General features: G+C 37.7%; 1 protein-coding gene across 4 annotated transcripts in view; it reads left to right on the top strand.

Moving 5' to 3' along the window:
* The first annotated feature begins 601 nt into the window (after nucleotides 1-601).
* Nucleotides 602-25,655, top strand: part of ZNF445 (zinc finger protein 445) — a 39,173-nt gene continuing 14,119 nt past the window's right edge. For 3 of the 4 annotated variants that reach the window (XM_047742342.1, XM_047742354.1, XM_047742335.1), the window contains exon 1: nucleotides 602-733. The gene's annotated coding sequence lies outside the window, so the exon portion shown is untranslated. The remainder of the gene's footprint in view (nucleotides 734-25,655) is intronic. The other variant, XM_047742347.1, reaches the window with a different exon arrangement.

Raw genomic sequence — 25,655 nt, 5'->3', positions numbered from 1 at the left:
CCTTCGGCTCAGGTCATGATCTCAGGGTCCTGGGATCGAGTCCCACATCGGGCTCTCTGCTCAGCAAGAATCCTGCTTCCCTCTCTCTCTCTCTCTGCCTGCCTCTCCGTCTACTTGTGATCTCTCTGTCAAATAAATAAAATCTTTAAAAAAAAAAAATAAAATAAAATGTACTCAGTTGAATTTTGTTCAGAAGAAAACCCCTGGAAGCCACGGGAAGGTACAGTTTTTGTGCCCCTGTGGTCGGAAATCAGCATCCTGTGGCCCCCTTAACAACTCTCCCTTTGGCCAGAACCAGTCAGCTAGAACTTAGTGCCTCCCTATTTTGACCTCTAGTTTTGGATCCCGTTCTTGGCGGGCGCTGGGGTGGGGAGGAGAAGGCCTGGAGGGCAGCGAGGCACACACTTGCAAGGGATGTGGTCAAATTGGGCAAGGCCCGTAGAGCTCTGGAGCCTGACAGGGCATTGGATTGAGGAGTGGAGGGCAGGCGCCCGGGGCGCGGGTCTCGGGGGGAGTGTTGGGGACCAGCCAGGCGCTCACAGGCTGGCGGGTATTGCACCGGCGCCAGGGAGAAGCCGAGACGCTGGCCCTCCCGGCTTCCTAGAGAGGCTGCCGAGGACCCGGGCGGCGGCGCGCGTGCGCGCCCCGGGCTGACGGAGAGACCGGCGCGGGGCAACAGGCCGTGGCGCGGTGGTGTGGTCTCAGGACGAGCTGGCGGGGGCCTGGGGAGTCGGTGAGCGGCCGGGCGGGGCGCTGGGGCGTCTGGGCCCGCTGGCTGGCGCAGGGTTCGGGAGGGCGGCGGGGGTGTTTGGCTCCTCCCGGTCTGAGAGTAAGGGGGCGGGAGGCGGCTGAGGCCGGGCCTGGAGGCTGCGCCCGGGGCGGGTGGTTTAGCCGGGAAGCCGGTGCCCGCCTCGGGGAGGCGCGTATCTGGAAGTGCTTTGCAGCCCGGGGCAGAGAGTTGGGAGTAATGGCTTCTGCGCTTTATCCTTTCTCCCAATTACGCGAACAAAGCTACTCATTATGGACAATTAGGTGACGCGGGTGAGTGCCAGAAAAGTAAGAGTAAACCGCAGTCCGCAAATAGTTTCGTCTGGATGCTTCCTGACAGTTTAAATTTGTTCATAATTATGCAAACTCATACACATAAATATATGTTTGTTTATTTATTACGAAATTGGATCATACCATTGCTTTTAAAAACTTCTTTTAGTATTCTTGTGATACAGTAATGCTGTGATAAGATATGCATATTATTTACCGTAGGCTACAATAAAATTTACCATTTTAACCATTTTAAAGTGTGGCATCATTCAGTGGCATTAAGCACAGTCATACTCTTGCCTCTTGAAAATTCCGGCGGAATGCATTTGTTCACTTGGTGGTCAGAATTGGTGCCAGCATTATGGCATCCTAAGACATATTTCTGACTGTGATGGATAGAAAACACTTTGTTTGCAGTTTATTTTCCTTAGCACACATTGCATTAAGCTGTGTTACATAAAGCGCAACAAGTGACGTTTGTGAAGAAAAATAGCAGTCTTGTTTATTAGGGTGATTGTCTCTTTTCAGAATGAAAAGTGAAGTGTCCGAGGGGGAAGTTTTTTATTTTTGTGATATAGGTTTTTTTTTGTACAGATTTTATTTTAATAAAGGGGAATTTTTAAACAGAAGGTACAGCTCTAACTTAAAACTCCGTACTGTCTCTGACCTGCGTAGGCCCCGGAAACCAGAGTGGTCTCCTTCTAGGTTAAAAGGGGTGGCCAGGAAAGAAACCATCTTGTTTCAAACTCTTTGTAGTTCAAGAGTGAAAATTTGCAGGGAAACGTCAGCAAGTGGTTTTAGTTGTAATTTGAGGAATGAATTTCAGAGGACTTGGCGTCTGTTTGCACGTGTCTGTATCTCTGGGTGTACTGAGAGTCTGGTGAATAAGGGTGCTCTTACATGTCGTGTTAATGCTGGAGAAAGGCAGAGGAATTTTGGTTAAAAACCGTAATCCTTCCTGTGGGTCGTAATGATCAGAATGTTTTCCTTCCCAGATCTTAAAACTTTTAGCCTCCTTTCTTGTTTTATTAAACTGCATTGCTCTGGACACTGTTAACATACCTGTTAACATATCTACACTTCATTGGCTGTCTTCCTGTGAGCTCTGGAAGGCGGTATTATTATCATTATTATTATTATTATTTTGTATCATTCACCACAGAGACCTTAGTGCCTGGGGCATAGTAGGTGCTCAGTAGATATTGTTAAGTTAATAAAAGAATGACTCTAAATTGGAGACAAGAATGACAGTATTTGGTATCTTTGATTGCCAAGTTAATTTTTAAGCTAAGAAAAAAGTAAATCAGAGAAAAACGGTAACACACTTCCTCAATTCAAAAAACTTTTTTCTTTTGAGTAATTGTAGATTACTCAATTGTAGAGTTCCCTTATAGTCTTCGCTCAGTTTGCCTAAAAAGTTAACATCTTGCATAACCACAGAACAGTCATCAAACTTAAGAATTTCACAGTGGCGCAGTACTGTTAATTAAACTGCTGACTTTACTATTCAGAGGTCATCAGCTTCTCACTAGTGACCTTTTTCTGTTCCAGGATCCAGTCTAGAATCCCTCGTTGCGTTTAGTAGTCATGTCTCCAAGTTTTCCTTTAGTATGTGACGGTCTCTCCATCTTTCCCTGTTCTTCGTGACCTCAATGCTTCTGAAGTATGTTGTGCTGGTATTTTTAGAATGCTCCTCACTTTGTTTTTGTCAGACATTTTCTCCTGCTTCGATTAGGATGGTGTCGATATGTCCTATTACTGTTGATATTAATTTTGATCTAGTGGTGTCTGCCACGGGTCACCCCTGTAAAGATACTGTCTTTCCCTTTGTAACTAGCAATTATTTGAGGGAAGATACTTTGAGACCTTGCATAACAATATCCTGTTTCTCCTTAAGTTTCACCTACTAATTAGCCTTCCTGGTGGATCTTATTAGTGTAATGGTCTAAAGGTGACTTTCATTTCTGTTATTCCCCTTGCAGTTATTAATTGGAATACTTTCTGAGGAAGAGTTGTGCCTTGTTTCCCTTTGTTTTGTTTATTCAGTTAGTTATATCAGTGTGTGGTGTTGGGTATGTATCCTTTGAGCTCTGATGCAGTGCTGATATTATTTTGTTACTTGAATTATTCTAGCCTGGGCCATTGGGCGCTCTTTGCAGTTGGCTCCTATTTCCCCTTGAAGTGCCCACATCCATTTTGGTGTCTTTCCCTGACTTTCCGGTACCACAGAATGCTTGTGTTGTATCTCTCCCTCCCTAGCCCTGAAGACCACCACTTCTCCAGGGAGCCCTAGTTCCGTTTACTGGAGAATGGTGTGGAGAAACCAAGTTTGGGACGCTAGGTTTGAGTTCATTTCTTTAATTGATGGATTTGTTTAACATAACATTCCAGTTATGTACTGGAAGCAGTTTTTCTTGTTTCCTTACCAGTGTATAAAATAAAGCATATGTACCCTGACACTGGTAGGAAAAACACAAGAGTAAGAGACTGCTTAACGAGGATTTTAAAAGAAAGCAAAACCACATTGTGTATGAGTTGAAGAAGCAAAAGGATGAAAGGGAGGGAGTAAGGGAGGGAAGGAGGAAGGAAAGAAAGAATGAAAAGAGAAGAAGGAAAAAAAGAATGCCCCTGGAAAATGCCCCGATAATTGCTTGGGATTTTCCCTGTGCTTTACAAAGCCATTTTCACTGTGGGATCGAGACTGGGATAAGGTATGAAGCTCTGGGAGAAGAGGCCTGATCAGCTCAGGTTTCCTCTTGGGTTTGGGATGAGTGAAGTTTTTCTTCTGTTCTCAAAAGCTAGTTGGGACATGGAGAAACCCTGAGGCATTAGGATACCTGAATTTAACCTTGCAGATTCAGCTCACTGGCCTCCCATGTCCTTACTGTGCTCTGTGCTCTAGGTCTTTCATCCAGAGTCCAAAAGGCCCTGGGGTCTTCTCCGTGTTCAAGGTTGTAGAAGCTGGCCTAACCTTTTCTTTGGTCGAAGGCCTGGAATCCTTTGCCACATTCCTGGCGTTTGCCCTCAGTTTCCTGTCTGTCAGTCTTCTCATCACCGCTGTCCAGATACTTCACTGACCTCTTCAGACATTTCTATAACAGCTGCTTCAGAAAAGGTCTGCTTGGAGGCTTAGTTTTGATGCTTATTGTGCTGTGGGTCTCCATTTCCTGAGATAGGTCATGCCATTTATATTTCCTGGTGGATGCATATCTCCCCGCAGAATCACTGTTCCCCACTTCATACCTGGAAACCAACTGCTGGAGATATTCTGTTTGTATAGATCCAGATGTCTCTTCTTACTTCTCAGGCTTATTCAGGCTCATTTTGTGGGTGTTCAAAGTCTTGTTGATACCCAGCTCAATTCAGGGTTCCGGTTGAAATAGGGTCCCTTACTCTTCCTCTATCTTTTCTCATCTTTACTTGCCTTTTCTAATAACAGTTTTATAGTTTTAGCTAGTATCTTTAGGTCTACATTTAATTAATTTACTTAAAATCAATTTAATTAACATTTAGTATATTATTATTTTCAAGGGTAGAATTTAATAATCCATCAGTTGCATATAACATCCAGTGCACATTACATCAAGTGCTTTCCTTAACTCCCATCACCCATTTACACTATCCTCCATCTACCTCCCCTCAAGCAACCCTCAGTTTGTGTCCTATAGTTAAGAATGCTTATGGTTTGCCTCCCTCTCTGATTTTGTCTTACTTTATTTTTCCTTCCCTTCCCTTACATTCATCTGTATTGTTTCTTAAATTCCACATATGAGTGCTCTCATGTGGTATTTGTCTTTCCCTGACTGACTTACTTTGCTTAGCATAAAACCCTCTAGGTCCATCCACATCATTGGCAGATGGCAAGATATCATTCTTTTTGATGGCTGAGTAATAATCCATTATATTTATACTACCTCTTCTGTATCCATTCATCAGTTCTTTGATAGGTCTGCGGGTAATTTTTAGTTAAGTTTTATAAATTGCATTATTTAGGGGTCCAACTTCATTCCTATTTATGTGAACTTAACAGTTACCCCAGCACCATTTGTGGAAAAAAACTATTCTTTCCCCCTTAAGTGGTCTTGGCCTCCTTGTCAAAAATAAACTGAGCATAGATATATGGGTTTATTTTGGGACTCTTAATTCTATTTAATTAATCTCTATGTCTGCTCTTATACCCGCACCACACTTTCTTGATGACTGCTGCTTTATGAATTAAGTTTTGAAATTAAGAGTGTGTCTTCCAGTTTATTCTTTTTCAAGATCTTGTTGGCTATGCTGGGCCTCTTCAGTTTCCATATGTTAGGATTAGCTTTTCAATTTCTGTAAAGAAGCCAGACGGGATTTTAATAGGGTTTGTATTGAATCTTCATATAATTTGGGAGTACTGTCATTTGACAATATTTTGTTTTCTGATCCCTGGACAGAGGGTCTTTCCATTTACTTAAATCCTTAATTTCTTCTAGCAATGTAGTTTTCAGGGTATAAGTTTTGTTTTTCCTTTGAAAATTCATTTGTAAGTATTTTATTTTCCATGAGATTATAAATATAAGTATATATTATTTAATTTTATATTTGATTTGTTCATTTCTGCTATAGAAATACCATTAATTTTTGCAAACTGATCTTATATCCTCCAATCTTGCTGAACTCTTTTATTAGTTCTAATAGCTTTTAGTTGAGTATTTTTGATTTCCTATATGCGTATTATGTCATTTGCAAATAGAAATATTTCCATTTCTTCTTTTCCTTTCCCATATGGGTTCTCTTTTCAAAGATTAATTCCACTATAATTAACATACACTGTTATATTAACTTCAGGTGTACAGTACAGTCAGTGAACAGTTCTGTACATTACTTAGTGCTCATCAGGATAAGTGTACACTTAATCCCCTTCACCTGTTTTACTCTTCCCTCCACCCATCTCTCCTCTGGTAACCATCAGTTTTCTATTTAAGAGTGTGGTTTTTTGGTCTCTTTCTCTCTTTATTCATTTTTTTTTATTTTCTGAAATTCCACATGAGTGAAATCATGTGATATTTGTCTCTTTCTGACTGATTTATTTCACTTAACATTATACTCTCTAAAGCCATCCATGTTGTTGCAAATGAGAGTAATATTTTACTGTACATATGCGTGTGTATATATGTATACACACACACACACACACACACACACACGCACACACACATACTGTCCACATCTTTATCCATTCATCTACTTGGATTGCTTCCCCAATTTGGTTATTGTAAGTAACAGTGCAATAAACATAGAGGTGCACATATTTCTTTGAATTAGTGTTTTTGTATTCTTTGGATAAATACCCAGTAGTGGAATTAACTATATTGTATGGTAATTCTATTTTTAATCTTTTGAGAAACCTCCAAACTGTTTTCCAGAGTGGCTGCACCAGATTGCATTCCTACCAACAGTACATGAGGGTACCTTTTTCTCCACATCCTGGCCAACAGTTGTTATTTCTTGTGTTTTTTATTTTAGCCATTCTGACAGATGTGAGGTAATATCTCATGTGGTAATGATTTGCATTTACCTGAAGATAAGTTATGTTGAGCGTCTTTTCATGTCTGTTTGCCATCTGGATATCTTTTTCAGAAAAATGTCTGTTCATGCCTTCTGCCCATTTTCAAATTGGATTATTTTCTTTTCTTTTGGTATTGAGTTTTATTAGTTCTTCATATATTTTGGATACTAACGCTTTATCAGATATGTCATTTGCAAATATCTTTTCCCGTTCAGTAGGTTTCTTTTAGTTTTGTTGATTTTTTCCTTTGCTGTGCAGAAACCCTTTATTTGATGTGGTACCAGCAGTTTGTTTTTGCTTTTGTTCCCCTTGCCTCAGGAGACCCACGTAGAAAAATGTTGCTACAGCCAATTTCAGAGAATTATCCCCTGTGCTGTCTCATGGGATTTTTGTTTCAGGTCTCACATTTAGGTGTTCAATCCACTTTGAGTTTATTTTTGTATATGATGTAAGAAAGTGGTCCAGTTTCAGTCTTTTGTGTGTGGCTCTCAACAGTGTTCCCAGCACCATTTGTTGGAGAAACTACTTCCTATTGCATATTCTTGCCTCCTTTGTCAAAGATCAATTGACCAGATAATCGTGGGATTATTTCTAAGTTTTCTGTTCTGCTCCATTGGTCTGTTTGTTTTATGTGTGATTACCAACTATTTTGATTACTACAGTTTTGTAGTATAACTTGAAATCTGGGATTCTGATGCCTTCAGTGTGTTCTTTTTCAAGGTTGCTTTGGCTATTTAGGGTCTTTTGTGGTTCTGTACAAATTTTAGGATTGTTCTGGTTCTGTGAAAAATGCTTTTGTATTTTGGTAAGAACTATATTAAGTATGTAAATTACTTGGGGTAATATCCACATTTTAATAAAATTTGTTCTCCCAATCCATGAGCATAGAATATCTTTCCAATTGTATTTATCTTCAGTTTCTTTCATTGGTGTTTTATAGTTTTCAGAGTACAGGTCTTTCATCTCTCTGGTTAAGTTTATTCCTAGATATGTTATTGTATTTGGTGCAATTGTGAATAGGATTAATAGGATTCTTTCCTTTTTTTTTTTTTTTTTTAAGATTTATTTATGGTGGAGAGAGAGAGAGCACAAATGGGAAGAGCAAAGGTAGAGAAAGAGAGATTTCAGGCAGACTCCATGCTGATTGGGGAGCCCCGTGTAGGGCTAGATCTTATGACTCTGAGATCACGACCTGACCTGAATCCAAGAGTTGAATGCCCAACCGATTGTGCCATCCAGGCAACCTGACATTGTTTTCTTAATTTCTCTTTCTGTTGCTTCATTATTAGTGTATAAATATGCAGTGGATTTTTCTGTGATTTTTCTGTGTCCTGCAACCTTACTGAATTCATCTATTAGTTCTGGTAGTTTTTCTTTTTTTTCTTTTTAAGTGGGGTCTTTAGGATTTTTTTAATATATAATATCATGTCATTCACAAATAGTGAAAATTTTACTTCATTCTTACTGATTTGGATTCTTTTTTCTTTTTTTTTTGTCTGATTACTTTGGCTAGGATTTGTAGTACTATGTTGAATTAAAGTGGTGAGAATGGACATCTTTTTCCTGCTCTTAGGTAGAAAGCTCTCAGTTTTTCTTCATTTATGTTAGCTGTGGGTTTTTCATATATGACCTTTATGATGTTGAGGTGTGTTCCCTTTACACCTACTTTGTTGTGTGTTTTGTTTTGTTTTTTTCTGAATGGATGTTATACTTCGCCACTTACTTTTTCTGCATCTTTTGAAATGATCATATGGTTTTTGTTTTATCTCTTGTTGATGTGATGTATCACACTGATTTGTGACTATTGAATCACACTTGAATAAATTCCACTTGTTCATGGTGAATGATTATTTTAATATGTTGTTGGAATTAGTTTGCTAGTATTTTATTGAGGACTTGTGTATCTGTGTTCATCAGGGATACTGGCCTGTAGTTCTCTTTTTTTAATGGTGTATTTATTTGGTTTTGGTATCAGGGTAATGCTGGTCTCACAGAATGATAGAAACTTTCCTTCCTTTTCCATTTTTTGGGAATAGTTTGAAAAGAATAGATATGAACTCTTCTCTAAATATTGGTAGAATTCCCCCTCTGAAGCCATCTAGTCCTGGACTTTTGTTTGTTGGAAGTTTTTTGATTACTCAACAATTTCATTTCTGGTAATTCATCTGCTTAAATTTTCTATTTCTTCCTGATTCAGTTTTGAGAGGTTACATATTTCTAGAAAAGTATCCATTTCTCTATGTTGTTCAGTTTGTTGGGATATAATTTTTGTTTTATAAACCTTTGTATTTTTGTGGTGGTGTTTCTCCTCTTTCATTTCTGTGTGTGTTTGAGTCCTCTCTCTCACAGTGAGTGTGACAAAAGGTTATCAATTTTGTTGATCTTTTCAAAGAATGAGATCTCTGTTTTATTGATCCGTTCTGTTTCTTTCCTTCCTCCTTCCTTCCTTCTTTTGGATTTTCTTTAATCTTTACTTTTTTAGCTCCTTTAAGTGTAAGGTTAATTTTTTTGTCTGAGATTTTTCTCTGTTGTTGAGGTGGGCTTGTATTACTATTAACTTCCCTCTTAGAAAAGCTTTTGCTGCATCCCAAAGATTTTGGACTGTTGTGTTTTCATTTCCATTTTCCTCCATGTATTTTTTTTATTTCTTTTTTGATTTCTTGGTTAATCTATTAATTATTTATTCACATGTTATTTCCATGTATTTGTGTTCTTTTCAGTTTTTCTTATATATGTAATTTCTAGTTTAATAGCATTGTGGTCAGAAAAGTTACATGGTATAACTTGGATCTTTTGGAATTTGTTGAAACTTGTTTTGTGACCTAACATTTGATCTGTTCTGGAGAATGTTCCATGTGTACCTGAAAAGAATGCATAATCTGCTCTTTTAGGTTGGAATATTCTGAATATATCTTGAGATCCATGTGGTCTGATGTGTCATTCATATCCATTGTTTACTTGTTGGTTTTCTTTTTGGATGCTCTATTTGTTGATGTGTGTTGTTAAAGTTCCTTAGTATTGTACAACTATAGATTTTCTCTATTATGGTTATTATTACCTCCTTTATGTATTTATGTTCTCCCGTATTGGCTACATAAATATTTACAGTTGCTGTATTTTCTTGTTAGATTGTCCCCTTTATAATTATGTAGTGTCCTTCTTTGTCTACTGTTAGTATTTGTTTTAAAGTCAATTTTGTCTGATAAAAGTATTGCTACCTTCGTTTTCTTTTCACTTCCATTTGCATGATAAGTGCTTCTCTGTTCCTTCACTTTGAATCTACCTGTGTCTTTAGGGCTGAAATGAATGTGTTGTAGGCAGCATATAGATGGGTCTTGGGTTTTTGTCTATTCCATCACCCAGTATCTTTTGATTGGAGCATTTAGTCCATTTACAGTCAAAGTAATTATTGATAGGTATGTATTTATTGCCATTTTGTTACTTGTTTTATGTTTGTTTTTGCAGGTCTTCTGTTCCTTTCTTCTCTTGCTCTCCCTTCTCTCTTGGGTCTGCTGGCTTTCTTTAGTGATATTCTTGGATTTCTTTCTGTTTAGTTTTTGCATACTTGTTACCAGGTTTGATGTGTGGTTACCGTTAGGTTTATATATAACATCTTATATGTAGTACTCTACATTAAGTTGATAGTTGCTTAAGTTTGAACCCATTCTAAAAGCACTAAATTTTTGTTGTTCTCCCACCCATGTTTTAGGTGTATGATGTCATACTTAATATCCTTATGTTTTGTGAATTTCTTGCCTGAATGTTATATGTATACTTAATTTACTTCATTTTGCTTCCTACTCTTCTTATTCCTCTTTATGGTCTTTCCTTTCTGCTCAGAAAGTCCCATTTAATACATCTTGTAAGTATGGTGTAGTGGTGATAAATTCCTTTAAACTTTTTTTGACCAGGAAACTCTGTCTCACCTATTTTTAAAGATAGCCTTCCTGGATAGACTATTCTTTGGCTGCAGAGTTTTTCCTTTCAGCACTTTGAATATATGATATCACTCCCTTCTGGTGTTCAGGGTTTTTCCTGAAAAATTCACTGATAACCTTATAGAATTACCCTTATGTGTTTTCTTCTCTTTTGCTGCTTTTAAAACTCTCTTTATCACTAGTTTTTGCCATTTTAGTTATTATGTGTCTTGTTGTGGACCTCCTTTGTTAATTTTTGGGGGGCTCTCTTTATTTCCTGGATCTGGATTTTTGTTTTCTCTTTCCTTCCCCAGATTTGGGAAGTTTTCAGCTATTATTTTTTCAAATGCATGTTCTGCTCCCTTTTCTCTCTCTTCTCATTCTGGGATACCTACCATGCAAATGTTATTATGTTTGAAGGTGTTGCTAAGTTTCCTTAACCCATTTTCTTACTTATTTATTGTTGATTTTTTAAAAAGATATCCTGTATTTATTTGAGAGAGAGGAAGGAAGGGAGGGAGGGAGAGGGAGAAGCAGGGATCTCTGAGAATCATGACCTGAGCTGGAGGCAGATGCTTAACCAACTGAGCTACCCAGGTACCCCTATTTTTTCCTCAATTTTTTATTTAAACTCTAGTTATTTAACATGTAGTCTAATAGTATTTTCAGAAGTCAAATATAATAATTCGTCACTTCCATATAACCCCCAGCACTCAACACACCAGATGCCCTCCTTAATACCAATCCCCCATATAACCCAATCCACCTCCCACCTCCTTCTGTTAACCCTCAATTTGTTCTCTATGAGTCTCATGGTTTATTCCCTCCCTCTTTTCTTTCTCCTTCCCATATGTTTATCTGTTTTGTTTCTTAAATTCTGCGTATGAGTGAAATTTTATGGTATTTGTCCTTCTCTGGCTGTCTTATTTTGCTTACCATGATGCACTCTAGCTCTATCCATTTCATTGCAAATGGCAAGATTTCATTCATTTTGATGGCTGAGTAATCCATTGTATGTATATACCACATCTTTATCCCTTCATCAGTCAGTGGATATTTGGGCTCTTTCCATGCTTGGCTATTGTTGATAATACTGGAACACTGGGCTACATGTATCCTTTTGAATCTGCACTTTTGTATCCTTTGGGTAAATACCTAGCAATGCAATTGCCGGATTGTAAAGTAGTTCTATTTTTAACTTTTGGGGGGAATATCCATACTATTTTCCACAGTGGCTGCACCAATTTGCATTCCCACCAGCAGTGCAAGGGGGTTCCCCTTTCTCCACATCCCCAGCTACACTTGCTCTTTCTTGTGTTATTAATTTAGCCATTCTGACAGGTGTGAGGTGATATTTTATCACACTTTTGATTTTATTTCCCTGATGCCAAGTGATTCCAAGTGAGGTTGAGCATCTGTTTATGTGCCTGTTGGCTATCAAAGAAGATATATTCTTTGGAGAAGTGTCTGTTCCTGTCTTCTGCCCTTTTTTTCTGTTTTTTTTTTTTTTTTTTTTTTTTTTTGTGGGGTTTTTTTGTTTGTTTGTTTGTTTGGATTCTTTGTTGTTGTTTTTTGTGTGTGTGTGTGTTGAGTTTGGTAAGTTCTTTTTAGCCTTTTATGTGATATGTCATTTGCAAATATCTTCTCCTATCCCATAGGTCGCCTTTTAGTTATGTCAGCTGTTTCATTTGCTGTGCAAAGTTTTTTAATCTTGAATTCCTGGTAGTTCATTTTTGCCTTTATTTCCCTTGCCTTTGGAGACATGTCTAGCAAAAAGTTACTGTGGCTGAGATCAAAGAGGTAGCTGTCTGGTTCTTCTCTAGGCCTTTGATGGATTCCTGTCTCACATTGAGGTTTTTCACCCCTTTTGAATTTATTTGTGTGTATAGTATAAAGAAGTAGTCCAGTTTCATTCTTCTGCATATTGCTGTCCGGCTTTCTCAACACCATTTGTTGAAGACAATGTCTTTTTTTCCACTGAAAATTCTTTCCTTCTTTTTTTTTTTTTTTAAGATTTTATTTATTTGACAGACAGAGATCACAAGTAGTCAGAGAGGCAGGCAGAGAAGTGGGGGGAGGCAGGCTCCCCACTGAGCAGAGAGCCCGATGCAGGGCTCGATCCCAGGACCCTGGGATTATGACCTGAGCTGAAGGCAGAGGCTTTAACCCACTGAGCCACCCAGGCGCCCTAATTCTTTCCTCCTTTGTCAAGGTTAGTTGACCACAGAATTGTGGGTCCATTTCTGGGTTTTCTGTTTTATTCCATTGATCTATATGTCTGTTTTTGTACCAGTGCCATACTGTCTTGATGATCACAGCTATGAATATAGCTCAAAATCTGGAATCATGATGCTTCCTGCTTTGTCTTTTTCGGTATTGCTTTAGCTGTTTGGGGATTTTTGTCATCCCATACAAATTTAGAAATGCTTGTTCTGGCTCTTTGAAAGCTGGTATTTTAAAAAATTTATTTAAATACAATTTAGTTAATATATAATGTATCACTAGCTTCAAATTTAGTGAGTCATCAGTTGCATATAACACCCAGTGCTCATCACATCATGTACCCTCCATAATGCCCATCCCCAAATTACTACATCCCCCCACCCACCTTCCCTTCAGCAATCCTCAGTATTCGCTAGAATAGATAAATTGCTAGAAGAGATAGAATAGATAAGAATCTCTTATGGTTTGCCTCCTTCTCTGTTTTCATCTTATTTTCTTTTTCCTCCCCTTCCCTTGTGTTCATCTGTTTTGTTTCTTAAATTCCACATAGGTGAAAGCATATGGCATTTGTCTTTCTCTGACTAACTTATTTCACCTAGCATAATACTCTCTAATTCCATCCATGTTATTGTAAATGGCACAATTTCTGAGTTTGATGAGTTTGTTACAGACTTTGGACACTGTCTGATAAGACATTTGCAAATATCTTCTCCCCTCCCATAGGTTGCCTTTCCGATTTGTCAACCGTTTCCTTTGTTGTGCAAAAGCTTTTTTTTTTTTTTTAAGATTTTATTTATTTATTTGACAGACAGTGATGACAAGTAGGCAGAGAGGCAGGCAGAGAGAGAGGGGGGAAGCAGGATCCTCGCTGAGCAGAGAGCCTGATGCAGGGCTTGATCCCAGGATCCTGGGATCATGATCTGAGCCAAAGGCAGAGGCTTTAACCCACTGAGCCATCCAGGCGCCCCGTACAAAAGCTTTTTATGCTGATGAAGCCCTATTAGTTCATATTTGCTTTTGTTTTCCTTGCCTTTATAGATGTGTCTTGCAAGAAGTAGCTGCGGTTCAGGTTGAAGAGGTTACTGCCTTTGTTGTCCTCTAGAATTCTGATGGATTCTTGTCTCACACTGAGGTCTTTTCATCCATTTTGAGTTTATCTTTGTGAATGGTATAAGAGAATGTTCCAGTTTCATTCTCCTGGGTGTGGCTATCTGGTTTTCTCAGCACCCTTTATTGAAGTGACTATCTTTTTTTCTATTAGATACTCTTTCCTGTTCTGTGGAAGTTTAGCTAACCATAGTGTTGAGGGTCCATTTCTGGGTTCCCTACTTTGTTCCATTGACCTTTGTATCTCTTTTTGTGCCAGTTCCATACTGTTTTGATGATATAGGTTTGTAATAGAGCTTAAATCTGGAATTATGATGCCTCCACATTTGGTTTTCTTTTTCAACATTCTTTTGGCCATTCAGGATCTTTTGTGGTTCCATACAAATTTTAGGACTGTTAGTTCCAGCTCTGTGAAAAATGCTTAAAGTATTTTGATAGGGAAGGAATTGAATGTGTAGATTACTCTGGGTAGCATGAGGTTTTAACAATATTTGTTCTTCCAGTCGATGAGCATGGAATGGTTTTCCATTTCTTTGTGTCATTTTCAATTTCTTTTATAAGTGTTCTGTAGTTCCAGAGTACAGATCCTTTATGTCTTTGGTTAGGCTTATTCCTAGGTATCTTACTCTTTTTTTGTACAATTGTAAATGGGATTGATTCTTGATTTCTCTTTTTCCTGACTTAGTGTACAGAAATGTAACTGACTTCTATGCATTGATTTTATATCCTGGGATTTTGCTGAATTCTAGCAATTTTGGGTGATGTCTTTTGGGTTTTCAACATAGAGTATCATGTCCTCCAAGAAGATTGAAAGTTTGACTGCTTCTTTGCCAATTTGGATTCCTTTTATTTCCTTTTGTTGTCTGGTTGCTGATGCTAGGACTTCCAGTACTATGTTGAACAACAGTGGTGACAGTGGACATCTATTTATCTTCCTGACCTAAGGGGGAAAGCTCTCAGTTTTTCCCTGTTGAGCATGATACTCTCTGTGGGTATTTTGATATATAGTTTTTATGATACTGAGGTATGTTCTCTCCATCCCTGCCCAGCAGAGAGGTTTTTTTGTTTTTGTTGTGTGTTTTTTTTTTTTTTTCAGAGAGGTTTTATCAAGAAAGGATGCTGAATTTTGTCAGATGCTTTTTCTACATCTATTGAGAGGATCATACGGTTCTTGTCCTTTCTTTTATTAATGTGATGTATCACATTAACTTATGGATGGTGAACCACTCCTGCAGCCCAGGAGTTAAACCCTCTTTCTTGTAATGAATAATCCTTTATGTGTCCTGTTGGATCCTATTAGCAGTATCTTGGTGAGATTTATTGCATCCTTGTTCATCAGGGATATTAGTCTGTAATTTTCCTTTTTGGTAGCATCATTGTCTGGTTTTGAGATCAAGCTAATGCTGGCTTCATACAACGAGTTTGGAAGTTTTCATTCCGTTTGTTTGTTTTTTAAGATTTATGTATGTTTGCGAGAGAGATACAGAGAGGGAGCAAGCACAGACTGGGGGAGGGGCAGAGGGAGAAGCAGACTACCCGCTGAACAGAGAGCCTGATGTGGGACTCAATCCCAGGACCCTGGGATCATGACCTAAGCTGAAGGCAGATGCTTAACCAACTGAGCCACCCAGGCACCCTTCCATTTCTTTTTCTTCTTTTTTTTTTTTTAAGAACATTTTCAGGAGTATAGGTATTAATTCTTCTTTAAATGTTTAATAGTGGGGCGCCTGGGTGGCTCAGTTGTTAAGCGGCGCCTTCGTCTCAGATCATGATCTCAAGTCCTGGGATCAAGCCCAGCATCAGGCTTCCTGCTCAGCGGGAAGCCTTCTTCTCCCTCTCCCACTCCTCTTGCTTGTGCTCCCTCTCTTGCTGTCTCTCTCTCTGTCAAATAAATAAAATCTTTAAAAAAAAAAAAAGTTTGGTAGAATTCTGCTGTGAGGCCGTGTGGCCATGGGCTCTAGTTTGTTGGGAGATTTTTAATTACTGCTTCAATTTCTTTGCTGGCTATGCATCTGTTCATCTTTTCTATTTCTTCTTGTTTCAGTTTTGGTAATTTATGTTTCTAGGAATACATTCATTTTCTTAGATTGTCTAGCTTGTTGACATATAATTTTTTATAATATTCTCTTATAATTCTTTGTATTTCTTCATTGTTGGCTGTGATTTCTCCTCATTCTTCATAGTTTTATTTATGTGGGTATTTTCTCTTTTCTTTTTTATATGTCTGGCTGGGGGTTATCAATTTTATTAATTCTTTAAAAGAACCAGCTCCTAGTTTCAGTTATCTTTTCCATTGCTTGTTTGGTTTCTGCTCTAATCTTTATTATTTCTCTTCTCCTACTGTACTTAGACTTTCCTTTTTCCAGTTCCTTTTGGTATAAGGTTAGGTTTTGTGTTTTAGAGTTTTCTTGCTTCTTGAGGAAGGCCTGTATTGCTATATGAGTTGTCTCTAGGACCATCTATGCTGCATTCCGAAGGTTCTGAACTGTCATGTTTTCATTCTCATTTGTTTCCATCTATTTTTTAAATTCTGCTTTAATTTCTGGATTGATTCATTCATTCTGTAGTAGTTTGCTCTTTAGCCTCCATGTATTTGTGTTCTTTCCAAGTTTTTCCTTGTAGTTGACTTCCAAGTTTTAAAGCAGTGTAGTCTGAAAATATGCTTTGTACCAGTTTTGATTTGTGATTTGTGATATGCTGTGTTACCAGTCTGATTTGTGACCCACTGTGTGATCTATTTTGGAGAATGTTCCATATATTCTCAGGAAGAATGTGTATTCTGCTCCTTTAGAATGAAATGCTCTGATTATATGTGTGAAGTCCATCTGGTCCAATGTGTCAAAGCCTTGTTTCCTTGTTGATCTTTTGCTTAGATGAGCTGTCCATTGCTGTGAATAGGGTTGTTAATGTTCCCTATTATTATCAATGTGTTTCTTTAATTTGGTTATTTACTGATTTATGTATTTGGCTGCTTCCGTGTAAGGTACATAAATATTTAACAACTATTATATATTCTTGTTTGATATACTCCTATATTATTGCATAGTATTCTCCTTCATCTCTTTTACAGTCTTTGGTAAAATCTCATTTGTCTGATGTAAGGATGGCTACACCAGCTTTCTTTTGATGTCATTGACATGGTAAATGGTTCTCCATCCCCTCACTTTCAATCTGGAGGTGTCTCTGAGTCTAAAATCAGTCTTTTATAAGCAACATATCCATGGGTCTTGTTTTTTCTATCCATTCTGATACCCTAGGTCTTTTGATTGGAGCATTTAGTCCTTTTACTTCAGAGTAGTTATTGAAAGATGTGGACACTAGTATATACATGCTACAATTAAGTATTTTCTTTATATACAAGTTTGTTTTCATTAAAAACTTTAAAAAAGAAAAAAAGATGTGAATTTAGTGCCATTGTTTCCTTGTAAAGTCGGTGTTCTTAGATTGCTTCTGTTCCTTTCTTGTCTTTTTTACTTTTGTGCTCTCTCTGCTCCAAGAACCCCCTTCAGTATTTCTTGCAGGGCTGTTTTAGTGTTCACAAATTCCTTTAGTTTTTGTTTGTCCTGGAAACTCTTTATCTCTCCTTCTATTCTGAATAATAGCTTGATGGATAAAGAATTCTTGATCACATATTTTTCCAGTTTAGCACGTTGAATATATCATGCCAGTCCTTTCTGGCCTGCTAGTTCTCCATGGACAGCTCTGCCACCAACCTTATGTTTCTACCCTTGTTGGTTAAGGACCTCCCCCCACCCCAACCAAGCTGCTTTCGGGATTTTCTCTTTATCTCTGAAATTTGAAAGCTTCACTATTAGCTCTCAAGATGTTGACCTGTTTTTATTGATTTCAAGGGGCCATTCTCTGTGTCTCCTAGACTTAAATGCCTGTTTCTTTACCCAATTTAGGGAAGTTCTCAGCTCCAATTTGTTCAAATAAACCTTCTCTCCCTCTCTTCATCTTCTGGGGCCCCTAATATCCAGATACTATTCCAGATTTGGAATCACTGAGTCTTCTGAGTTTTCCTTCATTATCTAATAGTTTTCTTTCTCTCTTCTTTTCAACTTCCTCATTTTCCTTCATTTTCTCTTCTGTATCACTGATTCACTCTTCTACCTTGTTCATTTTCATTTGTATAGCCTTCACTTGGAAGTGCATTTCGGTAATAGCATTTTTAGTTTTGACCTGACTAGTTTTTATTTCTTTTATTTTTACAGTGTGGGGATTCTCTGTTGTCTTCTGCTTTTTCCAAGCCCAGCTAGTGTCTTTATAATTGTTTTAAATTCTAGTTCAGTCATCTTACTTATATCAATATTGATTAAATCCCTGGCTATGTGTACTACCTCCTATTCTTTCTTTTGGAGTGAATTTCTCTAGCTCTTCATTTTGTTCAGAAAAGAATAGAAGAAAGGAAAAGAGAAAAGAACAAAAACAACAACAAAAAGAGGGAAAAACAAACAAGAAAAACCATACCAAAACAAAACAAAACAAAAAAACCATAAAACAAAAAACAAAACTAAACATTAGATCCTGGGTGTGTTTTGGCCTGCTTGTTTCCAAAAGCAATCCAAATTCAAACTGTTATGCTGAAAAGAAATAAAAAATTTTAAAAAAATTGCAAAATAAGAAAGCAAAGAAAACGTCTCAACTGGTTCAAAGCATATTTTCAGACTACACTGCTTTAAAACAAAGTCAACTACAAGGAAAAATTTGGAAAGAACACAAATACATGGAGGCTAAAGAGCAAACTACTACAGAATGAATGAATCAAAACAGAAATTAAAGGAGAATTTAAAAAATATATGGAAACTGTTTTTCCCCATTGAGGATGATATTAGCCTCTTTCATACATGGCCTTTATGATGTTGAGGCATATTCTAGCTATCTCTACTCTCTTGAGAGTTTCTATCAAGGACTGATACTGTATTTTGTCAGATGCTTTTTCTGCATCTATTGAGAGGATCATATGATTCTTATCTTCTCTTTTATTAATGTGGTGTATCACACTGATTACTTTGTGACTATCTGACCCACCCCTCTAGCCCAGGAATAAATCCCACTTGATCGTGGTTTATGGTTCATTTAAACTACTGTTGGATAGAGTTAGCTAGTATCTTCTTGAGAATTTTCATATCCATGTTCATAGGGGATATTGGACTGTAATTATTCTTTATAGTGAAGTCTTTGTGTGATTTTGGAATCAAGGCAATGCTGGCCTTATAGAGTGAGTTTGGAAATTTTTCTCCCATTTCTATTTTTTTGGAACAGTTTGAAAAGAATAGGTATTAATTCTTCCTTAAATGTCTGGTATAGTTCTGCTGGGAAAGCTGCTTTTTGGCCATGTACTTTTGTTTGTTGGGATATTTTTGATTAATGATTCAGTTTCTTTGCTGGTTATAGTCAGATTTTCTGTTTCTTCCTGTTTCAGTTTTGATAGTTTGTATATGTCTAGGAATGCATCCATTTCTTCTATATTGCCCAGTTTGTTGGCACATAATTTTTTTATAATATTCTCTTATAATTGTTTGTATTTCTGTAGCGTCTTGACTGTGATCTCTCCTCTTTCATTCATGATTTTATCTATTTGGCTCCCTTCTCTTTTTATTTTTAAGATTTTATTTATTTATTTGACAGAGATCACAAGTAGGCAGAGAGGCAGGCAGAGAGAGAGGAAGGGAAGCAGGCTCCCCACTGAGCAGAGAACCTGATGTAGGGCTCGATCCCAGGACTCTGGGATCATGACCCGAGCTGAAGGCAGAAGCTTTAACCCACTGAGCCACCCAGGTACCTCTCTCTTTTCTTTTTGGTAAGTCTGGCTAGGGTTGTTGTTGTTTTTGTTGTTTAATTTTATTAATTCTTTAAAATAATCAGCTCTTATTTTCATTTCTCTGTTCTACTGGGATTTTGTTTGTTTGGTTTTATATTGATTATTTCTTGCTTCCACCTATTTTTTTCTTTAATTTTTTTGTAATCCCATTCATTCTTTAGTAGAATGTTCTTACTCTCCATTTATTTGTGGTCTTTTTACATTTTTTCTTATGTTGTCTTCTATTTCTTCTAGTCTGCTCTTCATTCTATCTAGTGTATTTTTAATTTTGGTTATTGAATTCTTCATCTCTGTTTCTCTTTAACGTCTTGTATCTTTTTGTTGAGGGTCTTACTGAGGTCCTCCACTCTTCTAAAGTTCAGTGAATATCTTTATGATTATTACTTTTGAGATTCTCTATTAGGCATATCACTTATCTCCATTTCATTGAGGTCTTTTGCTGATATTTTGTCCTGTACTTTCATTTTGGACATATTCCTCTTTTCTTATTTTGTCTAAGTCTCTGTGTCTGTTTCTATGCATTAGGAAAATCAGCTATGTCTCCTACTCTGGAAAGTAGTGCCCTTTGAAGAAGAGGTCCTGTAGTGCCTGCACTACAGTGTCCTCTGTTCACCAGAACCTGGAACTTCAGGTGTATTTCTTATGTGTGTTGCATGAACCGTACTATTATGGCTGAGCCGTGTTTACATTCTGCCCATCATCTGCAATGGCTCTCTTTGCCTGTTCTGGTCACAGTTTGGTTTCTGTATTGTTAGTGGGCCAGTCTGTGGCCACCTTGGGCTTGAACTGCATCAGACCAGGTGTTTTCCAGGGCTGCGGTAGCACCAAACTACAGGGCACTCTCCGTATGTTGTTCCCTGAGAAGCTTTAATCAGTAGGTGAGGCCTGCTCTCAGACCAGATTTCTGCTCCCCAGCCCACTGCTCGGGCCCCAGTAGACTGATGTATGTGGTTTACTTCCTCTCTCTGCTGGGCAGGAGTTACTTTGGTTTGGTGCTCATCCCTGTTGGGGCTGCTTATACACGGCTTGTGGCACCACTTTGGATGGAATGCTGCCAAAGGCCTGTTAGAGGGGGCGGGTCACAGGAGATTGGTGTGCTGTTAACAAGCTACATGGACCACATGGGGCTTGATCTCAAGACCCAAGATCATGACCTGAGCCAAAAATCAGGAATGGGATGCTTAATGGACTGAACCACCCAGGCACCACTGCCTGACTGCGTTCTTCTACTAGCTTTAATACTTTGTTAGATGTCCTTGCATTTCTATGTAAACAGTTATATCATTTGAGCTTTTTTATTTTTTTCCTACCCCTACCTTTCACTTGTTTCCTTGTCTTCTCATTTTTTTAACACACGTACTTGAATTAATAGTTTGTACCTAATCACTCTCTCTTCACAAATAAATGGACTCTGCAGCCTAAAATTAACATATTATGTTAACTTATACCTCAATTAAGAAATAAAAGAACTCCAAAAAAAAAAAAATAGAAGCTACGTGGAGAGTGTTCTCACTGTGCTGGTTCCAACAGGTGTCCCTGTATATAGGCTGCATGGATTGGGAGGGAAATGGTGCCCACTGGCAATTTTGTTCTTGGAGAAGTTTCCCAAAGATACCTGCCCCTCCAGCACAAGCTCTTAAGATCAGTAAATAAATTTCTTTCTTGTATACCCAGGTGGTTTTCAGATTGCTGCTTCTCTGCTGTATCTCAGTGGAGCTGTTTGTTGCACTTTTAAGTGTCGGGACAGAGTTTCTCATTGCCCTCCCCAGAGCCGATCCTGCTAATTTTTAAAGTTCTAGGTGTTAAGCTCCACTGGTTATAAAAACTTGAAACATGAAGCCCTTCTGGTTGTCATAGCCAGATATTATTGAGATTCCTCTTTCCTGTGCAGGTTTCCGGTATCTGGGGTGCCTTGTGTAGGGTTTGCCCCTCTCCTCTTTCCACCCAGATCATCCCTTCTGGCCATGTCTCCTCCACCCTTTCTGTCCTCTTCAGTGTGACCTCTTCTATACATTTAGCTGTTTAGAGGAGTCTGTTCTGCTGGCCTTCTGATTGCTTTATGGGTTATTTATCCTGATGTGGGTGTTATCAGGTATATCTGTTGGGACCATGAGTCTAGGATCCTCCTACTCTGCTGTTTTCCCTGAAAGTACCCCCAGCTTTTGTTTTTCCTTCCAGTTTTTTGCCTAACTGCCATGGCTACAACCTCCTGTACAGTGTCAAAAAGAAGAGTCGAAAGTGGATATCCTTAATTTGTTCTCAATTTGGGGGAAAAGCGTTTGGTCTTTATTAAACATGTTAGCTGTGAGTTTTTGTAGAGGCTTTTTAACACAATTAGAAGTTCCTTTCTATTCCTAGTGATTATTTTTGTCATGAAAAATTTGGGGGCATCTGGGTGGTTCAGTCGGTTAAGCATCTGCCTTCAGCTCAAGTCATGATGTCAGGGTCATGGGATCTAGCCTGGCATCTAGCTCTCTGTTCAGTGGGGAGTCTGCTTCTCCCTCTACCTGTATGGTCTCTCTCGCTCTTGTTCTCTCAAATTAAATAAGTAAATAAGTAATCTTTTAAAAGTATGGATTTGGTCAATTTTTTTCTTCTTATTTACATGATAATATGATTTTTGTTTTGTTTTTATTGATATGTTAAACAATAATCTTGCATTACTAGGATAAATTTCATTTGGTCATGGGTTATAATTCTTTTATGTGTTATGGCATTTCAGTATGCTAGTATATTGTTGAAAATTTTTGCATTTGTATACATAAGAGAGAATGGTTTGTCCGATTTTGGTATTATGGTAATCCTGAACTCATAGAATAAAGTAGGAACTTCTTCCTCTTCAGTTGTTTTGAAGAGTTTATGAAGAATCAGTATGATTTTTCTTTTAGATTTTATTTATTTGTCAGAGAGGGAGAGAGGGAGCACAAGCAGAGAGAGAAGCAGGCTCCCCGCTGAGCAGGGAGTCCAGTGTGGGACTCAGTCTCAGGACTCTGGGATCATGACCTGAGCCCAAGGCAGACACTTAACCGACTGAGCCACCCAGGCATCCTAAGTATTATTTTTTCTTTAAACATGTGATACAACTTACCAATAAAGCCATCTGGGTCTTTGCTTTTCTTTATGGGTGGGTTTTTTTTTTTTTTTAAGATTTTATGTATTTATTTATTTATTTGAAAGAGAGAGAGAAAGTGAGAGAGAGCATGAGAGGGAAGAAAGGTCAGAGGGAGAAGCAGACTCCCTGTGGAGCCGGGAGCCCAATGTGGGACTCCATCCTGGGACTCCAGGATCATGACATGAGCCAAAGGCAATCTCTTAACCAACTGAGCCACCCAGGCGCCCTTTATGGCTGGTTTTGACTACTAATTTAATCTCTTTACTTGTTATATGTCTGTTCAGATTTTGTGTTTCTTCTTGAATCAATTTTAGTAGAGTTTGTGTTTTATAACTACTTCAAGTTTTCATCATTTTTATCGAAAGTATTTAATTTATTGGCAAAAATTGTCTTATTTTTAATTAATATTTTAAAAGTTCCTGTAAAGTCAGTAGTATGTTTCTTCTGTTTCTCATTTATGTAGTTTGAATCTTTTTTCTTCATCACTTTAGAGGTTTATCAATCTTGTTGATCTTTTCAATGAACCAATTTGTTATTTCATTGATTTTCTCTTTTGTTTTTCTAATCTTTGTTTCCTTAATTTCCACTATATTCTTTACTGTTTCTTTCCTTCTGCTTGCTTTAGGTTTAGTTTGCTCTTCTTTTTCCAGTGTTTTAAGGTAAAAGGTTAGGTTGTTGATTTGAGCTCCTAAGTTTTTTTAAAACAATATAAGCATTGCAGAATGAAATCCCCTCTAAGCATTCCCTGAATTATTTGGAGGGGCTCTTTGTCACAGGAACCACTGGTATTTTAGTTCTTGATTTTTTTATTCATAACTAATCAAAGGTCTTAACTATGCTTTTTTGATACCAAAAGTTATACTTTAGAGCACTGAAAAAAATTCCTAACCTGATGCTGGCTAGTCAGTTCAGTACTTGAAACTGTTTTAAAGTGTTATTTGGAAGTAGAACTTATTATTTTATTATGTTCAGTTAGCCAGCATATATTGCATCATTAGTTTTTGATGTAGTGTTCAGCAGTTCATTAGTTGTGTATAACACCCAGTGCTCATTACAACATGTGCCCTCCTTAATATCATTACTCACTTGGACTTAAAGCATAATAAAGCTAATAGCAACCTCCTGGATCCCATTTAAATTAGTTCAGTAGAAATTTAACGGGATCCAGGAGGTTGCCATTAACTTCATCAAGCTTTAAGTCCAAGCTTTAATTACAATCATGATTCCAAAGACTCTAACATTGGTTATTATTTTATTTTTTTTTAAGATTTTATTTATTTATTTGTCAGAGAGAGAGAGGGAGAGAGAGCGAGCACAGGCAGACAGAATGGCAGGCAGAGGCAGAGGGAGAAGCAGGCTCCCCGCCGAGCAAGGAGCCCGATTATTTTAATAGGCAGACTTGGTTATACTGCAACAAAATGAGAACTGAATGTTTAAGTTATAAAAAACGTAGCTTAGAAGCTAGCATTGAAGATCATTCTTATTATCTCTCTTCTCATACTTCTGTTCCACTGGCTAAAAGGACTAACACTTTTTTGTCTTTATTTTTAAATGAAGTAAATGTTAAATTTAAAAGTTAGTCTTGTGGAGACTCAACAGCAAATGAAGAATTTTCAGGTATGGCTCAAATGTTATTACTAGACACCAAGACTGATTTAAGTGTGTTCTAAAAATCAGTGTATTTTCAAGGGGAGTAATAATAGATACTGAATATCTGTTCTCAATATGTCAAAGTAGATATTCAGTATATCTCAATATCAAAGTAGATTAGCATTATATATTTTTGTTAGGTGATTTGGTATATAATAGAAAATTTGGTATATAATAGAAAATTTATTCAAGTGGACTTTGAAATATCCATTAATGTAAATGTAAGTATCGGGCTGCCTAGGTGGCTCAGCCATTAAGTGTCTACCTTCAGCTCAGGTCATGATGTCAGGGTCCTGGGATAGAGCCCCTCATCAGGCTCCCTGCTCTGTGGAGAGCCTGCTCCTCCCTCTCTCTCTGCCTGCTGCTCTGCCCACTTGTGCTCTCACTCTCTCTCTCTCGCTCTCTGTCAAATAAATAAATAAAATCTTAAAAATAAATGTGAATATCAAAGAATGTTTCTAAGACATTATGTCATGATACTAAAACTTGTTTTTCCATGTAAAATAATTTTAGTGCAATATGAACTTAAGTAGAAATGTAAAGCATTCGAATTGATATCCTTTATATTATAATTATTTAAAATGTAAAAAAAATAATGGCTTGAGAGAGTAAGGAGAGGTGACTAGCTTTGGCTTTTATTATGGTTAGAGTGGGGGCGGAGTGCAGATTTTTGTACACAACCCAGCCAGGGCTTATGTACTTTGAACTTCCTGCCAATGCTAAGGGAACACTTGGGCTTTCTTATTTCTTTGTCCAGATGTTGGCAAGAAGAAGTACGAGTGGTGGACCTTGAAAACTGTCAGCAGTCAAACATCAGAAATGAAGTCCTTCTTTTAGCTATGTAAAACCATAATACCTCCTGCTCTGCCCTCCAGTCCTTAATACTCTGGCAACCACTAATCTGTTGTCCATTTCTATACTTCCGCTATTTCAAGAATGTTGTTATGTTAAACATTTTTTCATGCCCTTATTTGTATGTCCTTATTTGTATTTATTTTCATGTCTTTTGCCTATTTTCTTATGGGATTATTTGTCCTTTTAACTGTTGAGTTTTGAGAATTCTTTATATAGTCAGATACTAGTCCTTTGTCAGGTATGTGCCTTATAAATATTACCTTCCAGTCCGTAGCTTGTGTCTCCTGCTCTCAACAAGAGCCTTCCTAGAGCAGAGTTTTACATTTTGATGAGGTCTAGTTTATCAGTTTTCCCTTTTATGGGTCATGGTTTTGATGTCAATTC

Source organism: Lutra lutra, chromosome 1, assembly GCF_902655055.1.
Source record: "Lutra lutra chromosome 1, mLutLut1.2, whole genome shotgun sequence".
NCBI lineage: Eukaryota > Metazoa > Chordata > Mammalia > Carnivora > Mustelidae > Lutra > Lutra lutra.
The sequence above is the reverse complement of the archived record's forward strand: the minus strand, read 5'-3'. Positions and strand labels throughout refer to the sequence as shown.